Genomic DNA, 20,052 nt, shown 5'->3' on the forward strand with positions numbered 1-20,052 from the left:
ATATTGAGACATGCAAGTTATAGCAGCTGTTGAGGAGGCCATGAACTAGGAACAGATTGTTTTGAACACCATAGTCTATGTTTAATTTTTCTAATCATTATTATTTTCATTATGCTTCTGTTGCACTCAGGAAACAACACAGCTACGACTGATATATCATAGATGAGAAAAGGATGCCATCCCCATGAATGAGATATGGTGAGAAAGTCCTAAATCACAAAGGAAACTCGCTTAAATCCTATAAAATATGTTCTCTTATAAAATTTGCCAGTAATTCATAAAAGAAAAAAAAAGTAGTGACATTGGATCCAAAAACCTTTCACTTACAAGAAATGAAGGTTAAAAGTAGCCCAATTCATCCATATAACAATGTGATGGAAAGAATTTTTTACACCCCTGACAGAGTACAAATTTGTACTCTTCAAAAACAAAAGCACAATTTTGCCCAAAAAAAAAAAAAAAAAAAAAAAAAAAAAGAAGAAGAAGCCAAACAACAACCTTGTGTAAAACCAGAAAAAAAAGACCACCACACAACAGGAAAACATAGATCCTGCATGAGTGAATTGATCATACTTGTCAGAATTTCCCGATTCCCTAGAATTTCCCATGAGTGATGCCTTGTCTGAAACATGTTCTTATAAAGCTAAACAAATAAATTATCCTTCTCAAAAATTGCACTCCAATATATTTGCTATTCAGCATGTTACCTCGTGTTTCTAAAAAACCTGTTTGATGCCACTAGTTATAATAAGAGATTATTAAATGGCTGGTGAAAAAACACAAGATTTATAGTGAAAGGACAACAAGGAGTCTAGTGGCACCTTAAAGACTAACAGATTTATTTGGGCATAAGCTTTTTCGTTTTCGTATTTTCCCAAATAAATCTGTTAATCTTTAAATTGCCACCAGACTCCTTATTGTTTTTGTGGATACAGACTAACACACTACCCCCTGATAGTGAAAGAAAAATCCCTTAGAATACATGGACTATATCTTAATAGATGTTGACTCCTGGACCACTTTCTCATTTATGATCTTGTTGGTATCCAGGCCTCCCGTTCACATCACAGTCACCTCACATCAGCTATTGCAATTACACACCAGGAAAATTAATCTACAGACAAGTATTGAATGTATTTTAGCTATCTTTTAATGGTATTTAGCAGGGGAGAGAGAGTTAGCTACATGCGACTAATGGAGTTAGTTCTCCAATGATCACAGAAAGAGAGTCACTGTTTTAGAAAGTTAGGTATTTCTGAGGAACTGGGTTGTGCAGAAGGCTAGTATTAGGCTATGGAACCTTTCACAGATTGGGCCTAGTTTTGAAACAGCGTGCTGTCATCAGTGACTAGCCTATGTGAAATAAATTGCTGGTCTCAGTCCAGTTCCCAGTGGATAAATATCCATTTCACATAGACCAGCACTAACTGGCATCCATAATGATAGTCAGGGATTCAATTGGCATTGAAATTAGAACTGCCCTTTCACTTTTAGAGGGAGTCTCACCCACGCTGAGGCATACTCATTCAGTGTGGTGTGAAGCTGACCTATTCTGCAGATTAAAAGGATTTCACTCTGCAGGCTGTCAGCCTGGCATATTTCACTGGCACTAAATCCATAACAGTGTTTAATTAAAAGGAAAGCTGTATCGGATAGAGCGTTAATGGTCCACGAAGAACCCCTTCTTAGCAGCTCACAGCCCTAAATTTTCATTGTACAGCAGCTGAAAATGTACCACCTCTTGCCTGCAACAAATGGAGAAAAAACAAAGTGTAAAGACTTCTTGGGACGTTTCACAGTTTCCTACAACAAAACAGATCTCCTCTCAGAACAGCAATGTATAGACTGATACATATTCCTGGAGAGACCAGTGCTAAAACAAAGTGCAATAAAAGGAAAGGATTCACATTTGAATGATGCAGCTTATTGATAACTAAATTAATAAATCAGTGTACTCCAATCAGAAAGTTTCAGTCCTGACAGTGGAAACAATTCAAACTAAACAATCCCTTTTGATCCCTCCTTAGCAGAATAGTTCCTCCCTCCCCCACTGCATACAAAAGAGAGGGGGAAAACTATTGCCATTTTGATCTGGGTAATATTGAAAGCAGCTGATTAATTTCAAATAAGAAGTCTCACACCCTGAAGTGAGGGAACCATGCATCATGGAAAAAGGATCAGATCAAAATGGCAGAGCTTTGTTACAAACTGAAGACACACACAACTGGGAAGCCAGTAGGGTGACCAGATACCAAGTGTGAAAAATAGGTACAGGTAGTTGGGGTAATAGGCACCTGTGACTCTGCACCCCATATTCTTCATAGAAATATTGTTACCATATGAATACGGCATAACTAAGATATGTTTTATGCAAGATAGGTCATGTGAGGTATCGTTGGAAAGGTTATGATCTACTGAATGCGTTTATCCAATTTGTAAGCATGTAGCATTTCTGTAACTGAGATTAGGAATATTGACTATGTAACAATTACAACTGTGTGTGTATTTGGGGGAACGCCCACCAGGCAGTAGGCAAGCAGCCTGAATGGGCCATTAAGATGAACAATAAGACTTGGAAGATACTAATCTCCTGCCTTCCTGAGAAGCTTCCGGGTTGCTGCTTTGACACTACAGGGTCAGGTGATTGGGTCACCTAGTACTAGACCCCCATCTTGGGCTTTCAGTGTTTTCTTCATTAAGAGGGGGTGGGGGGGGTCAGACTGGGAAACAAAAGATTCCCGCCTTATATAAATTCTATTTAAGACTGGGAAGTAAGTCAGTCAGGACTCTTCTCCGTTGCCTCCCCATCAAAGAAGGAAGATTGCTATAAACACCTGAAGGGAAAGGAAGGGGCTGAGTCCAGGCTGAGACAGGAGTTCAGTCTGTAAAGAGAAATAACTGGAACTCTAAAGCTACAGAAACTCTGCAACCTGCCTAAAACAACACTGAGGGTGAGAAATTACATTTTATAACCTGTTTCTTGAGTGTATTAAGCTTAGTGTGCTTGTTTTGTTTTATTTGCTCAGTAATCTGCTTTGTTCTGTTTGATATCCCTTATAATCACTTACAATTTACCTTTTGTTGTTAATGAACTTATTTCTTGTTTATTTCAAAACCCAGTTTGTGCAATTCATATCGGGGGCTGGGGGGGGGGGGAGGGGCAGCAAAAAGCAATACACATCTCTCTCCACATTGAGGGAGAGGGTGAATTTTTATGAGCTTGTGCTGTACAGATCTTTCTATACAGTGCAAGACAATATTATTTTGGTTCGTACCCCAAAGGAGGTGTGCACATGAGTGCTGGCCATTCTCCTAGCTTAGTCCTCCCCCATAGAGCTGATTTCAGTCTGTGTCTGCAGCTGGGTATGGCCTTACTTGTGTGTGTGCTGGAGAAGGCTTGAGAGCCTAGCATAGCAAGAACAGGGAGAGGAAACCCAGTTTGGTGGAAAGGTTGGGCTCAGTGACACCCCAGCACATCAGGTGGCATCCCAGAAGAGGGATTTGACCCATCACGGCACCTATATAAGGAAAAACCCCAAATATCAGGATTGTCTCTATAAAATCTGAACATCTGGTCACGCTAGAAGCCAGACAGGGAAGAAGAAAGGATCAACATCTTTTCACCTAGAAAAATGCAATGATGTAATATTAAGTAGCAGATTTGGGTTTTTTCCTGGTCAGCAGGTCCCTGCGTGAAGTGAAGGTGCTTTCAGGGGGAAAAAACACCACAGGAGGCCTCATCCTATAGTCCTGAAACAGGCAAAATAACAGAGGTAAATTCTGAGCTACATGTCTAAAATGGCCTTACACCACTTTTGCACCTTCTTGGTCCTGGGTTGCTCCAAGGCCCTCAGCACAACAAACATGACTCCAGGTCTAAGTTATTGCAGCCTCTTGGAAGCGTCCTATGGGCTGTAGCATGGCCCAGAACTGCTGCATTGCTGAGTGTGATCGCCCTTGCCCTGACATGTCCCCCACCCCCAAGTCCCATCCCCTGCATGGGGTCCTCAGAGGACAGCTTTAAACTTCTGCAGTGTCTGTGCAAGGGAACTCTCTCATACCCAGAACAAGGAGCTTTTAGAGTCCCTTTACACCACTCTAGGCTCTTTTATGCCGCATACATTTTCACCTGTTGGGCTGAAAATTCCCATAGTTTCACCTATTCATCTCTGCCTGCAAGTTTCTCAAACTTGAGGAAATCACAGTTCAACAGTTTTTAAGAATGAAAAAAAGTACTTTCCTATGCTAAAAAAAATTGTCATGACCTGTATTTGAGCAGCCTTACAGCTGAAATGGGTAGAGGCATGGAAAGAGTTCTCCCTGAGGATTGCACGTTCCATTGAAAATTGGGTTTTTGATTTGACAGTCAACAGACTTTGAAAATTGCACGCTGAGCACATTCAGCAGCATAAGCAACTGGTTTTGCATTCCATTTAGAAAGCATGCAGATAAGGAAGGCTGGGATTTTCAAAGGGGTCTCGGAGTTATGCACCCAAATCCCATTGATTTTCTTCAGGCTCCTTTGAAAATATCAGCACAGAGAAAATGTTGTGCATGTATGGGAGAATAAGCTAGCTGGTTATTGTAAAAACACAGGCAACATGTCCTGAGTTGAGGTGTAGGATCTGCAGAAGCCATACTCTCAGTCCCTGCAGGCTTTGTAAGGGGTGAGGGGATTGAAAGAAGATGTCTATGTCAGAATTAGAAGCAATGCTTCTCTCCTCCCCATCCTATATACATAGCAGGTGAACTCCTAAATTTCTACGAACCTGATGCATAGAAAATGTTATTCACTTGCTGAGATTTGTACGGATGCTGGTAGAAACCATATTGAAAAATGTGCAATGTTAACACACAAAGCTTTATATGCTCATTGGCAGAATTCTTCTGCTGTACATAACTATAGGCCCAGTGAAGAAATGATTAGACATCAACCCACTTCTCAGTTTCAGGATTCTCTTCTTCTCTCAAACATCCAGAGTAATTCTGCTGTCTTCAGAAGAGTTACTCTGGGTTTACGTTGGTAAAACAGACCATACTTTGGCCCTATAGAGATATAGCCACTCTCACAAACTCATTTAAAAAAAATAAAGCGATGCGCAAAGGGGTCGAGGAAAGGCTCTCTTTCTAAGGTGAGGGGTGGAGGAGTGTCCTGGATTAACCCTTTGTGAGGTGTGAAGGAACAGGGAGAGAGATTCTTGCACACTTTGTTAAGGTACTAAAAAGGGGAATCCCACTCTGGTCCACCTTAGAAATACTGCACCTGGGGAAGATACAGAGCTCCTAAAAGATCTATAGGATTGGGGCTACCTATCAGGATCTCCAAAGGCTCCAGGAAAAGGTCTCCCTCCTAAAGACCTAATGTTTGTGGGAAAGGGCATTCTTGTGGTGTCCAGTCAAAGGATTATGCAACTGGAGCACTTGGTTGCCTTTATTTTATTTTATTTGCCCACTAGACAGCAGAGCTTTGAAGTCATGGAGAATGGAATTCCTTTTTATACTTCCTTTTTTCTGCCTTCAAGGGGGCAGAGCAAAGGTTGCATTTCCTTATTTTTGAGTGCTTCATTGTGTAACCATAATGGTCTCTTAAGTTGACTACCACTTGGAATATGCACATAGTTCAGCATATATGTGCACACCTATAACACACTCACTCAGAGTATAGATACAAAACTCTGAACAGACTATTGCAGATCTGCTTCAGTTCTGAACACACTGCCAAGTCTGCTTTTGTTCTATTCCAATTTGTCTAAATTTTATTTCCTCTACAGTAGATTAAAAACTGCACATACTGACTCATGTCTCTTTAGCAACCTCTGGTGAGTTTAATAGTGCTAAGAATTTCACTGAGCCTCTGAGTCATGGGAACTAGAGACCGAAGAGTGTGAAAAAGCACTAGTTAGCTCATATCTCTCAACGTACCAGAAGACATACATAATGAATATAGAGGGCAACAGAATTCTGAGTACAGGGATATCATAGAGGTTAAGTAAAGCAACAGCCTCATCACGAGCACTTCAGAGGTTATTTTGACAGAAAAATACATTTTTGTAAACAACAAATTTTTCCTTTCCCCTATCTAAACATGTATTTTGTCTGTTTTAAAGAGGATAATTTATTCTAGGGAGAGGTCCTGTCCATTAGGAAATACTACTCAAGAAATACATTGCTCAAGATCTCATTTGCCCAGTGCAAGTTAGCTACTGTATTTTGTTATTTCTCAAAATATTGAAATCTTTAACTTCTTGTGCCCTCTTTAATTTGGAATCTTCTGTCAGGTTTGATGACACCAAATATATTTAGTTTTTGTTTGTGCATTCAGATTTAATATTCTCATGTTGTTTGAACTGAAATTATCTCATTGCTGAATATTTCCATTTAAATATGTATATGGAATGAAGATCTACACATTATCTCCTCTTTTCTATGGTTATCTTATCTTTTTTAGTCCTCCTGCCCTTACATAATGTTTCATCTCCAGTGACTGCTTCGCTATACAAAAACATTTTACTTATTTAAAATGAATGAGGAAATATGTTCCAATTCTGAACCAGCATGAAATAGTGAACCTTATTTTATGCAATAAAAGCCACGTTGCAGCACTGTATCACATAGATGCCAATCTCATATGGAATAAACAATCTAATCTATTTATAAACCACTGATCATCATAGTACCTAGGCACTAATGACTACTTATTGCTATACCAGTGGTGCACGTGGCATTATAATGCAAGGAAGCCGAATGCTGTATTGCTTGTCTCCCTATGCAATGTATAGAAACAAATCTATAATCATCTGCGACTTCACAGTTGTGACTATGCTATAGCCCGCAGCCCTTTGGAATTTCTTAGGACAATAGGAATTGCCCTGTTCCAAAACGCAAGTCCTTACACGCCAATGGATAATCTCCTTTATGTCTCTGCAGTTTAGGGTCTATGAGACACAGTTGAGTAGTTCTTGATTCCATCCAGTAGATGGTAATGATAGGTATACACAGTAACCAGTTCTTTATGTAAACCTTCTGCTAGGTGGTATCAGCAGCAAGAGGGACTGGGTTCAAATTGCTAGAGGTCCCTTTACAATTATCACATGCACAAGTCTCCAAGCAGAATTTCTGGGATCACTAAATATCTTCCCTGAGCCTCCTAACAGGTATTAGTTCCCCACTGACAAACACTGAGTCTTAATGAGGAAAACTTTATTGGAGGAAAGGGAACACAGCGTCAACTTGGGCAAGGGGAACAATAGATCTACATGAATGATAAATGAAACACTCTCCCACTGGTAACTTTGGCAGTAGTCAGTCAACTCAGTTCTCCATACACCAGTGTGAACATCCAATAGGCAAGCGTCCCTATACCATGTCATTTCCCTCTTCTCCACACACCAAACGCCACTTACAGTTTGGTGTTAGTGGGTAACAGTCCCAGAGACCTGAGGGGCACTCAGACAGGCCCTTTTCCCATCCCTTGGGAAAGTGCTGCTTCGCCTGACCTGAGGCTACACCACCTAAATCAGCTATAGCAATTTCAGCTTTATTGGTGCTGAGTAAGAGGGGCCTCACTGGAGTTTGCCCAGCTCTGCTGTTGTCTTTTGTGACTTCAGTGATGAGCCCTTCTGCATTGCATTTCACCAAGGAGCTGCCATCTCTCATCAAAGAGTCCTCCCAATGAGAAGAAATGGTAGCATCTAATATGCGTTTGCGTGCATATTTAAGAAAACTCTTTCTCAGAAACAGTACAGAAACAGCAGTATGGAATATCAAAAGAGATGTCCTGAGTCAACACACTTTCTGAGCTGCCACACTATTTAATATTTCATGTGTTTCTGGACTATTGCATTGTCTATTTTAATGAATTACAATAAACTTAAATGTCCACAAGATGGTACTATATAGGAAAGCATATAACTGAATTGTGTGTGAATTGTCACAATTTAAGTATTCAGTGTCTTTGGGTTTCATCATAGTCCCACATGCTGTAAAAGTATTTCGACATGAATTCACAGCCTGATTTATCTTCCCTTGAACCCTTTTTGGAGTTGCAGCCCACAGTTTTACCCTGCAAAGGAGATGTTCTCACATAAGAGAAAGAAAGAAAGGAGAGGTTACTTACCTGTACAGTAACTGGAGTTCTTCTAGGTGTTTTGTCCCTATGGGTGTTCCATTTTAGGTGCATGCACACACATGTTCACCTTTGGTCACAGATTTTTCTTTAGTAGTGTCCACAGGTCCATACCTGCATCCTATACATCATCCTGCTCCAAACCAAGAGTGTGAGAAGGGTCCCTGAAGAGGGACCCGGATGAGGGGGAGAAAGGAGTTGAAGGGTATAATGCAGTCTGATGAAGTTACTGTGACGGTGCACCCCATAAGGCTTTATGGAAATATGCTTATGAATATATAGATATGACATAACTGGAATATGTTTTATGCTACCTATGCCATGCAACATCTCTCTATAAAGGTTACGATCTACTGAATCTATTCATCCTATTTGTATGCATGTATCATTTTTGTATTCGAAGTTATGAATACTGGCTGTGTACTTGCTTGATTTTTAAGTAGCCTTAGTAAAGTATTTGGTCAGCTTCTTGAGAAAGGAATGTGCATGTTAAGTGCCCAATCAAGAAGCAATTAATGGACAATGGATCTTGGAAGGGTCCAATCCACATAAGAAGTCTACATGAGGCCATTCAAGCTAGCAGGTGAGCTATGGCTGCTACCTGTAACTTCTGAGTCATTCGTGGACATGTGACTTGCCCATGTCACTCCAAAACTCCATCTTGTAGCTGGACTTTGTATACAAGAGAGGAGGAGATCTCCACCCACAAGAGAAAGTCTATTTAAGCCTGTGGGAGACCCCTCCATTTTGTCTTCAGCTGGCTAAAGAGATAGCATCTCCACCCCCAAGGGTACCTAAAGGAAACTGGAAGAAAGGACAGTAACTACAGGGGGTGTGAGTGATTGCTGGACCCAGACTAGAAGGAGACTAGTTTGTAAAAGGAAGTTTACTGGAATTCCTCTAAGGGTGAGGTTTTTATCTGTATTCAGTTTTCTTAGACATAGACTTGCGTGTTCTATTTTATTTTGCTTGATAATTCATTTTATTCTGTCTGCTATTACTTGGAACCACTTAAATCCCACTTTCTGTATTTAATAAAATCACTTTTTACTTATTAATTAACCCAGAGTATGTATTAATACCGGGGGGGGGGGAGGGGAAACAGCTGTGCATCTCTCTATATCAGTGTTATAGAGGGTGAACAATTTATAAGCTTTATATAGGGTAAAATGGATTTATTTGGGGTTTGGACCTCATTGGGAGTTGGGCATCTGAGTGTTTAAAGACAGGAATACTTCTTAAGCTGCTTTCAGTTTAAGCCTACAGCTATTAGGGGATGTGATTCAGACCTGGGTCTGGGTTTGCAGTAGGCTAGCGGGTCTCGCTCAAACCCGGCAGGGCACTGAAGTCCTAAGCTGCCAGGGCAGGAAAGCAGGGGCAGAAGTAGTCTTGGCAAATCAGTTGGCAGCCCCAAGGGGGTTTCTGTGATCCAACCCATCACAGTTACTTCCAGTATCCATCTGTCTAATGTGATGAGCTTCTAAGAAGGTGTGAAATGGGAGATGCAATTCCCATAAGTTGAATGGAGGGCAGGATAATGAAGCTTAAGATCCATGGAGTGAGGCAAGTTGTGGCCCTCAACCAAATGGTCAAAATGGCTGCTTGGATGAGGTGTGGTGGTAGAAGATAATAGCTTCTTGAGGTCCCAGGAACTCTTTCTTGGTGGTTCAATCAGTTTCTGGGAGGTGAAAAATTGAGCCACAATTTGTGAGCTGCATCAAGAGAGATTTCTAAGATCCATTTTTGTTACAGATGGTCAATAAATAGTGAAAACCTTGAATAGTTAATGTAATCATATTTTACCAATGGGGCATGATAGTTAAGGCTAAGATTTGTCATGGATATTTTTAGTAAAATTCACAGACAGGTCACAAACAAAAAAGAAAAATTCATGCGTGACTTTTACTAAAAATATCCCTGACAAAATGGGGATCTGCAGGTCACCATGTTGACTGAAGCGTGGCAGATGCACAGGAGCTAGAAGCTGCCTGCAGCATCTGGGGGCTGTGGGGAACCCTCCCGCCTGCAGCTTTGGGGGCCCATGTTGGATGGGAGCATAGGGGTTCCCCCGCAGCAGCCAGGAGCTGCAGGAATCCTCGCCACCCATAGCGGCCAGCAGCTTGGGGGTTCCCCTGCCGCCAACGATGCTGGGAGCTTCGGGCTTCCCCTGCTGCAGCCGCCTGCAAACTTGGGGGTTCCCCGACCACTGGCAGTTCTGGGGGCCCCACTGCCCATGGTGGCCAGGAGCTTGGAGGTTCCTCCACCTCCAGCAGCTCCAGAGGTCCCCGGGGGTTCCCCTGCCGCCCATGGTGGCTTGGAGCTCCTGACCACCGCAGGCTGAAGTCACGAATCTGTGACTTCCAGTGACCTCCATGACTAAATCATAGCCTTAACAATAGTTAGTAACTCAGAACTGTAACACAGGCGAGGATCAGCTCTTGTGGAGAGAAGATATAGTCACCTGAACTCTTTGTCATGAGAGATAGACTGTATTGGTGTTATCTATTCCGCTTGTTGACCACGTCGACCAGCACAGTGTTGGGTGTGGGATGAGGAAAAAAAATGCTATTTGAAGCCCTTGGCCAGAAAATGGATTTTTTTTGTCAGCCCTCTTGCATGTGGGTGGAAAGATGGTGGGTATCTGCCAGATGTTAATGGCTGGTGACAAGAGGGCACCACTAATAGCCAGCTTGCCTTGAGTGTGAATGATATTCACTGTGGAATGCTGGGGATCCAGGACTTCCTCAAGGGGAATTTGTAGTGTTTTGGCCACCGCTTCATGAAGTCCTGAAATACCTTTAAAAATCAATTGTGTAGGATGGTGGATGGGGCATGACACCTTCATTAGAGGATGATGAGGATTTATTGGTTTCTGCAACAAAACCTTGGTTCTTGGTTCCTCATCCTCTGTGAAGTTTCCTTGAGAAGGTGGAGCTTCCTGAGGAAGAGGCTCTCCGTGTACCAGAGGCTGGTCCTCTTTGCGGACCTTTTATGTGAAGGCACTCTGTAGGGGGCCTAAGGGTTCCATAATGCCCAATGTGGCGGGGCACCTGGAAAAGGAGCGGGACACCAAATGTGTTAGTGCCAGAATTGGCAATGAGAATGGCCACTTGTTCCTGAAGTCTCCTCATCAGGGTATGCCACAGGGGACAGAGGTTGGAAAGGAAAGGTGGTCAAATCCTGCACAGAGATTCATTCCCCCTCCATTGGAATCAGAGCTGGTGGTCATATAGGTAGCAGGTGGCATCCTTGTCGGTACCAGTGGTCAAGATTTGGGTGGGGGGGACACGGCAGTACTGATTGATAGGTTGGTGCAGGAGAATGTGCGTGTAACAGGAAGGGAATCTTCTCCACATCTCTCAGAAGAGAGGAATCAGGATCCTCTGTAACATGGAGGTCCTCATGGGAAAGGAATGACGTCGGTATTTGTGACTCCGACAGTACTCCTTGAGCTGAGTTGAGTCAAGTGATACTAGGCATGTTACACATGAATGGCCTTCATGCGCCTTATGCCCATGGCCCCAAAGGGTGCCAGTGGTTTCTTTAAGGAGTCCCTGTGTCTGGAGGGCTCCGAAGGTACTGAGGCTGCTGCTGAGCAGGAATTGTTGGCCAAGAGACTTCTCAGTGTGCAGAATTCTAGAAGACTTTTTTGGTGGCACTCAATGAACTAGGCACCTCAGACCAGGACTTGCCAGCAGACTGAGATCTCTTAGAGCATTTGGAGGTCTCTGAAGTTGCTTCTTGTTCATAGAATCATAGAATATCAGGGTTGGAAGGGACCTCAGGAGGTCATCTAGTCCAGTCCCCTGCTCAAAGCAGGACCAATCCCCAATTTTTGCCCCAGATCCGTAAATGGCCCCCTCAAGGATTGAACTCACAACCCTGGGTTTAGCAGGCCAATGCTCAAACCACAGAGCTATCCCTTCCCCGAAAATTTCTGTTTTACATTGCAATGAAACCAGTCAGGGAGTTGAACTTAGGTCTGCTACTTCCAAGGTAAAGGCCTTAACCACTGGGTTATTGGCTACTCTGAGGTGATCTTTGCCCGCTGAAGCCAAAGAGGTCACTGGAGGCTGACAGGCTGAGGCTGTGTACTGGAGGGTGGGGGTAAGAGGAAGAAACCAGACCCTGCAGATTTTAGTGAGCAGCTTGAGATTGTCCTCCCTCAGTTTCCTCAATCTCTCCTTGACTCTGGTGCAGACTTTTCACTCCAACGGAATGTGGGACTCTGAGGCAGCAGAGACAGGTAGAATACCCTTCACTGAGGGGGAAAGACCTTGGGCAGGTGTGGCAGGGTTTGAAGCTCAGAGTTTGAGGCATAACCTACAGAAGGAAGGCCACAGGGAAGGAAAGGCTGAGGATAGCAGAGGCCTTAGCCATGGCCAACAACCAACAAAAAAGCAGGGCGGGTGGGGGGAAGGCACAAACTTGTGCCAAGGGAAAATGAAATACTACTACTACTACAAAAAAAGAAAAAAGTAAACAAAGAAACATGGATAGGTAGAAGACAAGCTAACTGACACCGCAACACTCTGTCTCTAGTCACAGGCAGTTGAAAAAGAACTGGAGGGGTGGCAGGTCTGCCCCTCTCTATATATGCTCAGTCTGAAGAATGCAAAGGGTGCAGGGGCAGAACCATGGACATTGCTGGAGACAAATCACCAATCAAAGGCACGTGGGTGCATGCACACAACTAACGTGGCACAGTTAGAGGGATGATAACTCAAAGAAGAATTCCATATTACTAATGTTTAGAAAAAACACACACAGCTTTCTACAAAAGCAATTCCCAAGATCTCTGGATATTTTAATATCAATATAATACTTCTTGTTCATGAAACTGGCCTACAGAAGAGAGATTGTACACCAATTTCAGTGTAAAACTATACCCTTCTTATGATGTTTCCTGTTACTTAAGTGAGCCTTAAAATGCAACACAGTGATTAGCAAGGAACTGAAATCAAGAACCCTGTGTTCTATTCCCCACTCTGCTGCCAACTCACTGTGTGACTTTGGGCAAGCCAATCAACCTCCATTTGGCTTATTTAAAATTGTATTTGAGTTGTAGCAAACAGAAGTAGGTAGGTATTACAATATACAAAACCCATGTATAGTATCTATCACACAAGTGGCTTAATTATCTGGAACCTGTTGGAAAGGATAGGTGTCAAGTTACAGTATGGCAGCGAGGATCCAAATAAGATGTAATATTAGTATTAAAGTGAACTTGCAAATCCCTGTGTTAAGTCTCTCGAATGGCTCATTGTGAATGAACCAAATCCTGAAGCCTGCACAGACTCAGAATGATCTGAATACTTGTGCAAGCTTTAATAATAAAAAATAAAATAAAATAAAACAAAACAAAAAACAAAACCCCCGTGACTTCTTTCTTGATAAATCTGACCCCAGACAGGTTACTGTCAATTGCAAACTTCCACTACAAAAGCAAATGAGCTCAACAATGGTTGTGGCCCAGCCAAGTTAATATGTTGTTTGGGATGGTCTGTTGCCACCAGAGGCAAAACATATAACTCAATTAAAGTACCAGGCTACAGCCTTTATCTTTACCTTTAATATTAAAGTATATATTTTTAAGCATGGTTATAACATTTGGCTCTGATAACAAACATTGGAACACACCATATTGGAAAATGGGTGGGCCAGAACCAAGTTTAACCAACATTCTTAAACTTATTTGCTTTTATAGTGTAGCGAGAAACCTAATGATTTGAAGAATCCTGAGATTAAAGAGGCTACATAGTGCAACGTATTATTAGTAGTAAAAATTACTTATCTATTCATTCTAAATCTGAGTGCTCAGCATATCAAGTAAACTGTTTTTAGAGAAAAGTACAGTCATAATTTAGATGATAAAACTAATGTGTTCTGATGAGAAGAATGCCCCCAGGCTTTATATCTGCCAGATCTACCAACTAAAGGAAGACTCATCTGAAGCCATTTGTACAGCTTTAGGACACAAGTGATCCAAAGATGATGTAAAGTAATAATAGAGATGCCTGGAAATGTACTGGACAATTTTCACAAGATTTAATCAAGCTGCAAATATTTAAAAGAAAAGGTTGTTTTAGAAATATTACAGTTCCCCCCTCCCACCGGTACATACATTTCTAATTTAATGTGAAAAAGACTAGTAATCACCTCTAAGACCTCTAGTATTAATTATTATTCTAAAATACACTCCATCTCAATTTTCTTCTCCTGGAACATACTAAATAAGGTGTTCTGTATCTTTCATTGTTTATTTGGGAGTAAGACTCTTTAACTGCATTGGCTTAATATACTGTATGCTCAGATTCTCAGGAAAATGAGCACACACAGTAATGTGTGTGCATTTGTGTTTGTGATCTGATTGCAGAAATATTATACAAGCTTATTGCAGAATGCACATGCAAAGTACCAGTTACACATCCAAATCACAGTTGCCAGCTTTCATGTGGTACATAAGCACCCTGACTTTCACAATAAACCAAAAATCAAGCTAATCCCATTTCAAAACAAGGCGAAAACAAACCAATCCCTAAGAACCCCAACACTCTATGTGACTAGATCCCCCTGGTGTGCAGTCTGGGACTGTGGTGGGCCCTCTGTGCATCCCTGACTCGCTCCGCCTTGCCCCTGCTTGCCCCTTACCCCTGCTTGCCGGGAACAGATTTAAAAAAAAAAAAAAAAAAGGCAACAAGCTGCAACAAGCCAAACAAGCAAAAAAACTAGCCAACAAGTAACTCACAAGCCAATTAAGCCAAAAACAAGCCAATTTCTGCCTTTTTTTTGTGTGTGGGTTTGGCATGTCTGATCCAAATGCTTATTTGAGCACACATTTATAGTGAGCACATATGTGAGTTATGAACACAACCTTCAATGGAAGTTGAGGCTTGTTCTTTCCCCCCAGTGCTTCATGTAGACTCGTGATACCTTTTGCAGGATCAGGTCATACATACACAAACACACATGCACTTTAATGAAAATGTGGCCTGTAATATGCAAGTACCTATATAATTATGCAAGCACTTGCATGTTACATAATACAGAACCACGTACCACATGTGTTTTAGCATTACTATACACAGGATCATCTATTAAGTTTGAAAGTGCAAGCTTTAATACCACCAAATTAGACAGGGCCAGTTCTACCCTCAGATAAAGGTGCAAATCTTTCACATTTTGTTTTCTTTAATACAGAGGAATTTTTTAATGGGTTTCCCCTTTTTACCATGCATTTCTCCAGATAAATATATATTGATCCTTTTATGTTAATACTAATGTGGTTTTCTGGCTCTTTTCTGTGCCCAAAGCTTTTGCTTTGTTTCCTGGTGCTTGCACTTTCCCCCTCACACTGTGGCTATGATGTTTCATTGTGTGACCATGATAACTGGCACTGTTAATAGTCACTCCTCTGTGCTGCATTTATTGGACAGGTTGTAGAAACCTAAAGGAATTTAACAATGCAATGCTACAGATTATTTTGCTCTAGCCTATGTAACAGGTCAGATATGTGGAGAAAAACTTATTTCCCATGCTGCTCCATGGATCTGATGGAGCCTTGTAAAAGTGCAATTCTGAGCTAAAAAGTGACTGTAAAAATGGCATAGTGGGAGGGTTCACATTTATTCTTTGTTAGTGATTCCATATCAAATTTTTACTTGTAAACAAAACAAAAAGGATATATTTTTTCTAACTGCAAAATCAGCCTGGGCTCTCAGCCAGGTCAGGATTTTTCCTTTTTGAGAATCAGCAATGGTAAACAAATGTCCTGCAAGCCAAAGTATGCCTTCAGTGCCATCTGTGTTATCTCACTGTCTTCAAGTGGTGTGCACAAGTAATTAGAATTTAGTGAACTATTCTGCTGATGATGCACAAGGAGGAATAGAATCCAGCTCACTCTCTATTAGCCGTGTTGTTTCTGCAGGGCTAACAGGAGGAAAAAAGCAGGGAAAATGTACTTCTGTCATTAAAATGACACAAGGAACAGATCTGTTGTGTAAGAGGGTAGTTTTAAATTGTTAGACACAAACTAATTTTATTTTAACAATTACTAAAAATGTTTAGTTTGGAGAAAGAAGAAATAGTAGGCTAGCTCTACTCTATTTTCTCTTCCTGCCAATCCCCAGGTCTGGCTCCCACTATTTGGTTATAGAGTTTCTTTTACACATCTTAGGGCAGAGGTTCTCAACCTGTCCAGATGACTGCACCCCCTTCAGGAGTCTGATTTGTCTTGTGTACCCCAAGTTTCACCTCACTTAAAAACCACTTGCCCACAAAATCAGACATAAAATACAAAAATGTGTCACAGCACACTGTTACTGAAAAATTGCTTACTTTCTCATTTTAACCATATAACTACAAAAAAAATCGATTGGAATATTAAATATTGTACTTACATTTCAGTGTGAAAACGTGAGCCTATTTTTCATTTGTGAGGCTTGTCTGAAACCCAAGCCCCAGGCGACGCAGCGGAAGCATGTAAATTAGCTTTGAGGGGCCCCGAGGTGTGGGGTCCCTGGCAATTGCCTTGCTTTTCACCCCCTCATGGTGGCCCTGCACTTACAGCCCCCCTAAACCTGTCTCGTGACCCTCCTGAGGGTTGCAACCCCCATGTTGAGAAACACTAATGTAGATGAGTTGAGTAGCCCCTGGAAGACCTATGAGTACCCCTGGCTGAGAACCACTGCCCTAAGGGATACCAGGACTGTGATTATTTTGTGTGGTTATTTTATTATTAAAGAAAGGAAAGGAAAACATTAAACAAAACAGCACACATGGCAAACTGGTTACTTCTGTTACAATCTCTTCTGTATCCATCTGTGAAGTGAGCTAAAACAGAGATGATGACTGAGACACACTGTGCCCCAAAGCAAGACCCAGCACCCCCATATTCACCACTGTCATATAATTATGATATGTTTTGTACAAAGTATGCCTTGTGAGGTATCATTCTAAAAGTTTTGAGCTGTTGAACATCAATATTCTGTTGGATGTGCTGTCATTGTATGCGAAATTATGTGCTGTCATTGTATGCGAAATTATGAAGTTTTGCTATGTGTGTGTTACTGAAACATGCTGTGAAGTTGGAAACACCCACAACTAGCCTTTCAGATACAACAATGAAGAAGTCAGACAGTGCTAATGGCTCCATTAAAGGGAATCCTCACGCCCAGAGACGATCTCAGGAATTGTCTACAATGGAGGCTTCCCAGAGGAGCATGTAGGCAATGGAGAATACTTGACCAGAGGGGGCAGACACCCGTGTCATGAGCAAAGACCTTTCCAGCAAGCTGAAAGAAGCTATAAAAGAGGGAAAGTGACATCACTTGGCCTGACTCCCTCTACAACACAACCTGAAAACACCTGACGAACAAAGACTGAACAGGGGAAAGAGGTCCCAGGCAGGACAGAAGAATTCCAGCCTGTGTATGCAAAAGTTGTAACCTGCTTGTAATAGCTAGCAGGGCAAGACACTGCTTGATTGAAATCCTATCTAGTTTATAAAGCTTAGATTGCATTTTGTTTTATTTCTTAGGTAATCTGCTTTGATCTGTACACTCACTACTTATAATCACTTAAGTCTATCTTTCTGTAGTTAATAAATTTATTTTATATTTTTTAACTAAAGTACTGTGTTTTGCTATAAGTGCTTGGAGAATCTGCTCAGGAACAAAAACTGGTGCACTGTCCTCTTCACATTGAGGCCACTTATACAGGTCAGGCTTTTGACCAGGGCAAGATGGTATAGCTCTGGGGTCCTAGGCTGTGGAGCTGAGGGGGAATTGGCAGGAGCTCTCTATTGTTAGTTCATGAGTGGCCGAGGAGAAGCATTCATGTAACTGCAACTAGGTGTGTCCCTGCCTGTGTACACGTTTGTGGGAGTGCAGGACTGGGTGCGGCCTTCAGCTTGTCACAGCCTCACAGTGTTAGAGGGGGCCCAGATGGGTATGTCAGAGGGCTCAGTGGTACCCCAGTTGCAGGTTGCACCCCAGGAAAGTCTGTCACAATTACAGTTTTGAGAGTGGACCATTTCTGGGGGTCTTTTCTCTGGTAAATTAGGACCAGAGTATATTGTTTCCCAAAATTACTGTAAATTAAGTTTTAGTATTTTAGCAGATACTTACAATTATTTATGCATGGGAAAAATAACTTTTTAAGGACAAGTGAAGCCTGTCTAGTTGTTAATAATAACCTAAACAATTTAGAGTTGGGCAAAGTACGTAATCTTATTTAAATATCTTTTTCAATTTCACAGAATTTAGTTGAGTTACTTAGAACAAGCCATTTAAAGAGCTGTCTTAAGTCAAATCAATTATGACTATTAAGAATCTTCAGACCACTATTTCTCTGTTTATCTATGTTTAGCCCGTCTCCCCTCTAGGAATACTTGGCCTAACCAAGGATGATTATCAGGAGAAACTATTAGTAATTTAAGTTACAACAGTATTTTTATAACCTAATAAAATTATTACAAGAGTTTAAATCTTGGCAGTGTCTTAATTGACTCTCTCTCACCAATCCAAGTTGAAGCTTTGGGAAGGTTTTCCTTGAGCTGGTCTCTGCTTGAGTCTTCTCTGTTTGTGGCAGCTTGCTTGTAGAGGTGGGTGCGATAAGTTGTGGAATGTTTGCTGTGTAAGCAAGGTAGCAGAAGGATGTGGGTGGCTCACTTCAGATCTTTTATACCCTCTTCCTTCCTATTTTTATGAAATTATAGGAACACACCTCTTTCAGGCTTGTTTAGATTCAAGGTGGTTATTGTTTCATGCTTTCACGGGTTGTCCTTAAGAGCCACTTCATCTTGTAAATATGTAGTTTATTAATGAATATGCAACATTTAATTGTTCTTGATCTTATTTAGGCAGGAAAGCACCATACAATTTCCAAGGACATTTTAACACATTCTTTTTTTATCAGTGCATTCTCTGAGATATTCTTTAGACCAGTGTTTCCCAAACTTGGGACACCGCTTGTTCAAGGAAAGCCCCTGGCGAGCTGGGCCGGTTTGTTTACCTGCTGCGTCTGCAGGTTCGACCGATTGCGGCTCCCACTGGCCGCGGTTCACTGTGCCCGGCCAATGGGGGCTGACGGCCCGGCCCGCCAGGGGCTGTTCCTGAACAAGCGGCATCCCAAGTTTGGAAAACACTGCTTTAGAGTGTGACAGGAAATAAAATTCTGTTTTCAAACTATCCGGACACTCCTGTTTTTTATATGTTTTCAGTTCTCAAAAGAGCCTTTTAAAATTAAATAACTCTTCAAAAGTATTTAGCTTAAGTTGTTGCTTCCATAAGACCATTTTGGGAAAAACGATTTTCCTCTACTTCTTGAGTGGATTGAGAATTGTTTGAGCACTGCCAGAAATTAATTAATATAAATATTAAAATGGCTTCTGACACTAGTTTAGCAAGGCCATTAGATTCCATGTTGATACATAAAGTATTTTACTGTTTACAGAGCAATGACATTCGGAACTTTGCAGTTAACTAATAAATTTGCAAGTATGCACTGCACAAAGGAATTTGTCATTTCAACATTTAAGAAATAAACAAAAAAGTTTAAAACATCTCCAGCTACACATTTTTCTTTAAAGTTTTTAAGAGCACAATCTTTGGCATTGTTTGGCAAAACAATGGCAAATGAAATTCAGTGTTGATAAATGCAAAGTAGTGCACATTGGAAAACACAATCCCAACTATGCATATAAAATGAGAGGTCTAAATTAGCTGTTACCACTCAAGAAAGATCTTGGAGTCACTGTGGATAGTTCTCTGAAAACATCCACTCAATGTGCAGCAGCAGTCAAAAAAGCTAACAGAATGTGGGAATAATTAAGAAAGGGATAGATAATAAGACAGAAAATATCTTACTACTTCTATATAAATCCATGGTATGCCCACATCTTGAATACTGTGTGCAGATGTGGTCAC

Source organism: Chelonia mydas, chromosome 2 (genome assembly GCF_015237465.2).
Source record: "Chelonia mydas isolate rCheMyd1 chromosome 2, rCheMyd1.pri.v2, whole genome shotgun sequence".
Lineage (NCBI taxonomy): Eukaryota > Metazoa > Chordata > Testudines > Cheloniidae > Chelonia > Chelonia mydas.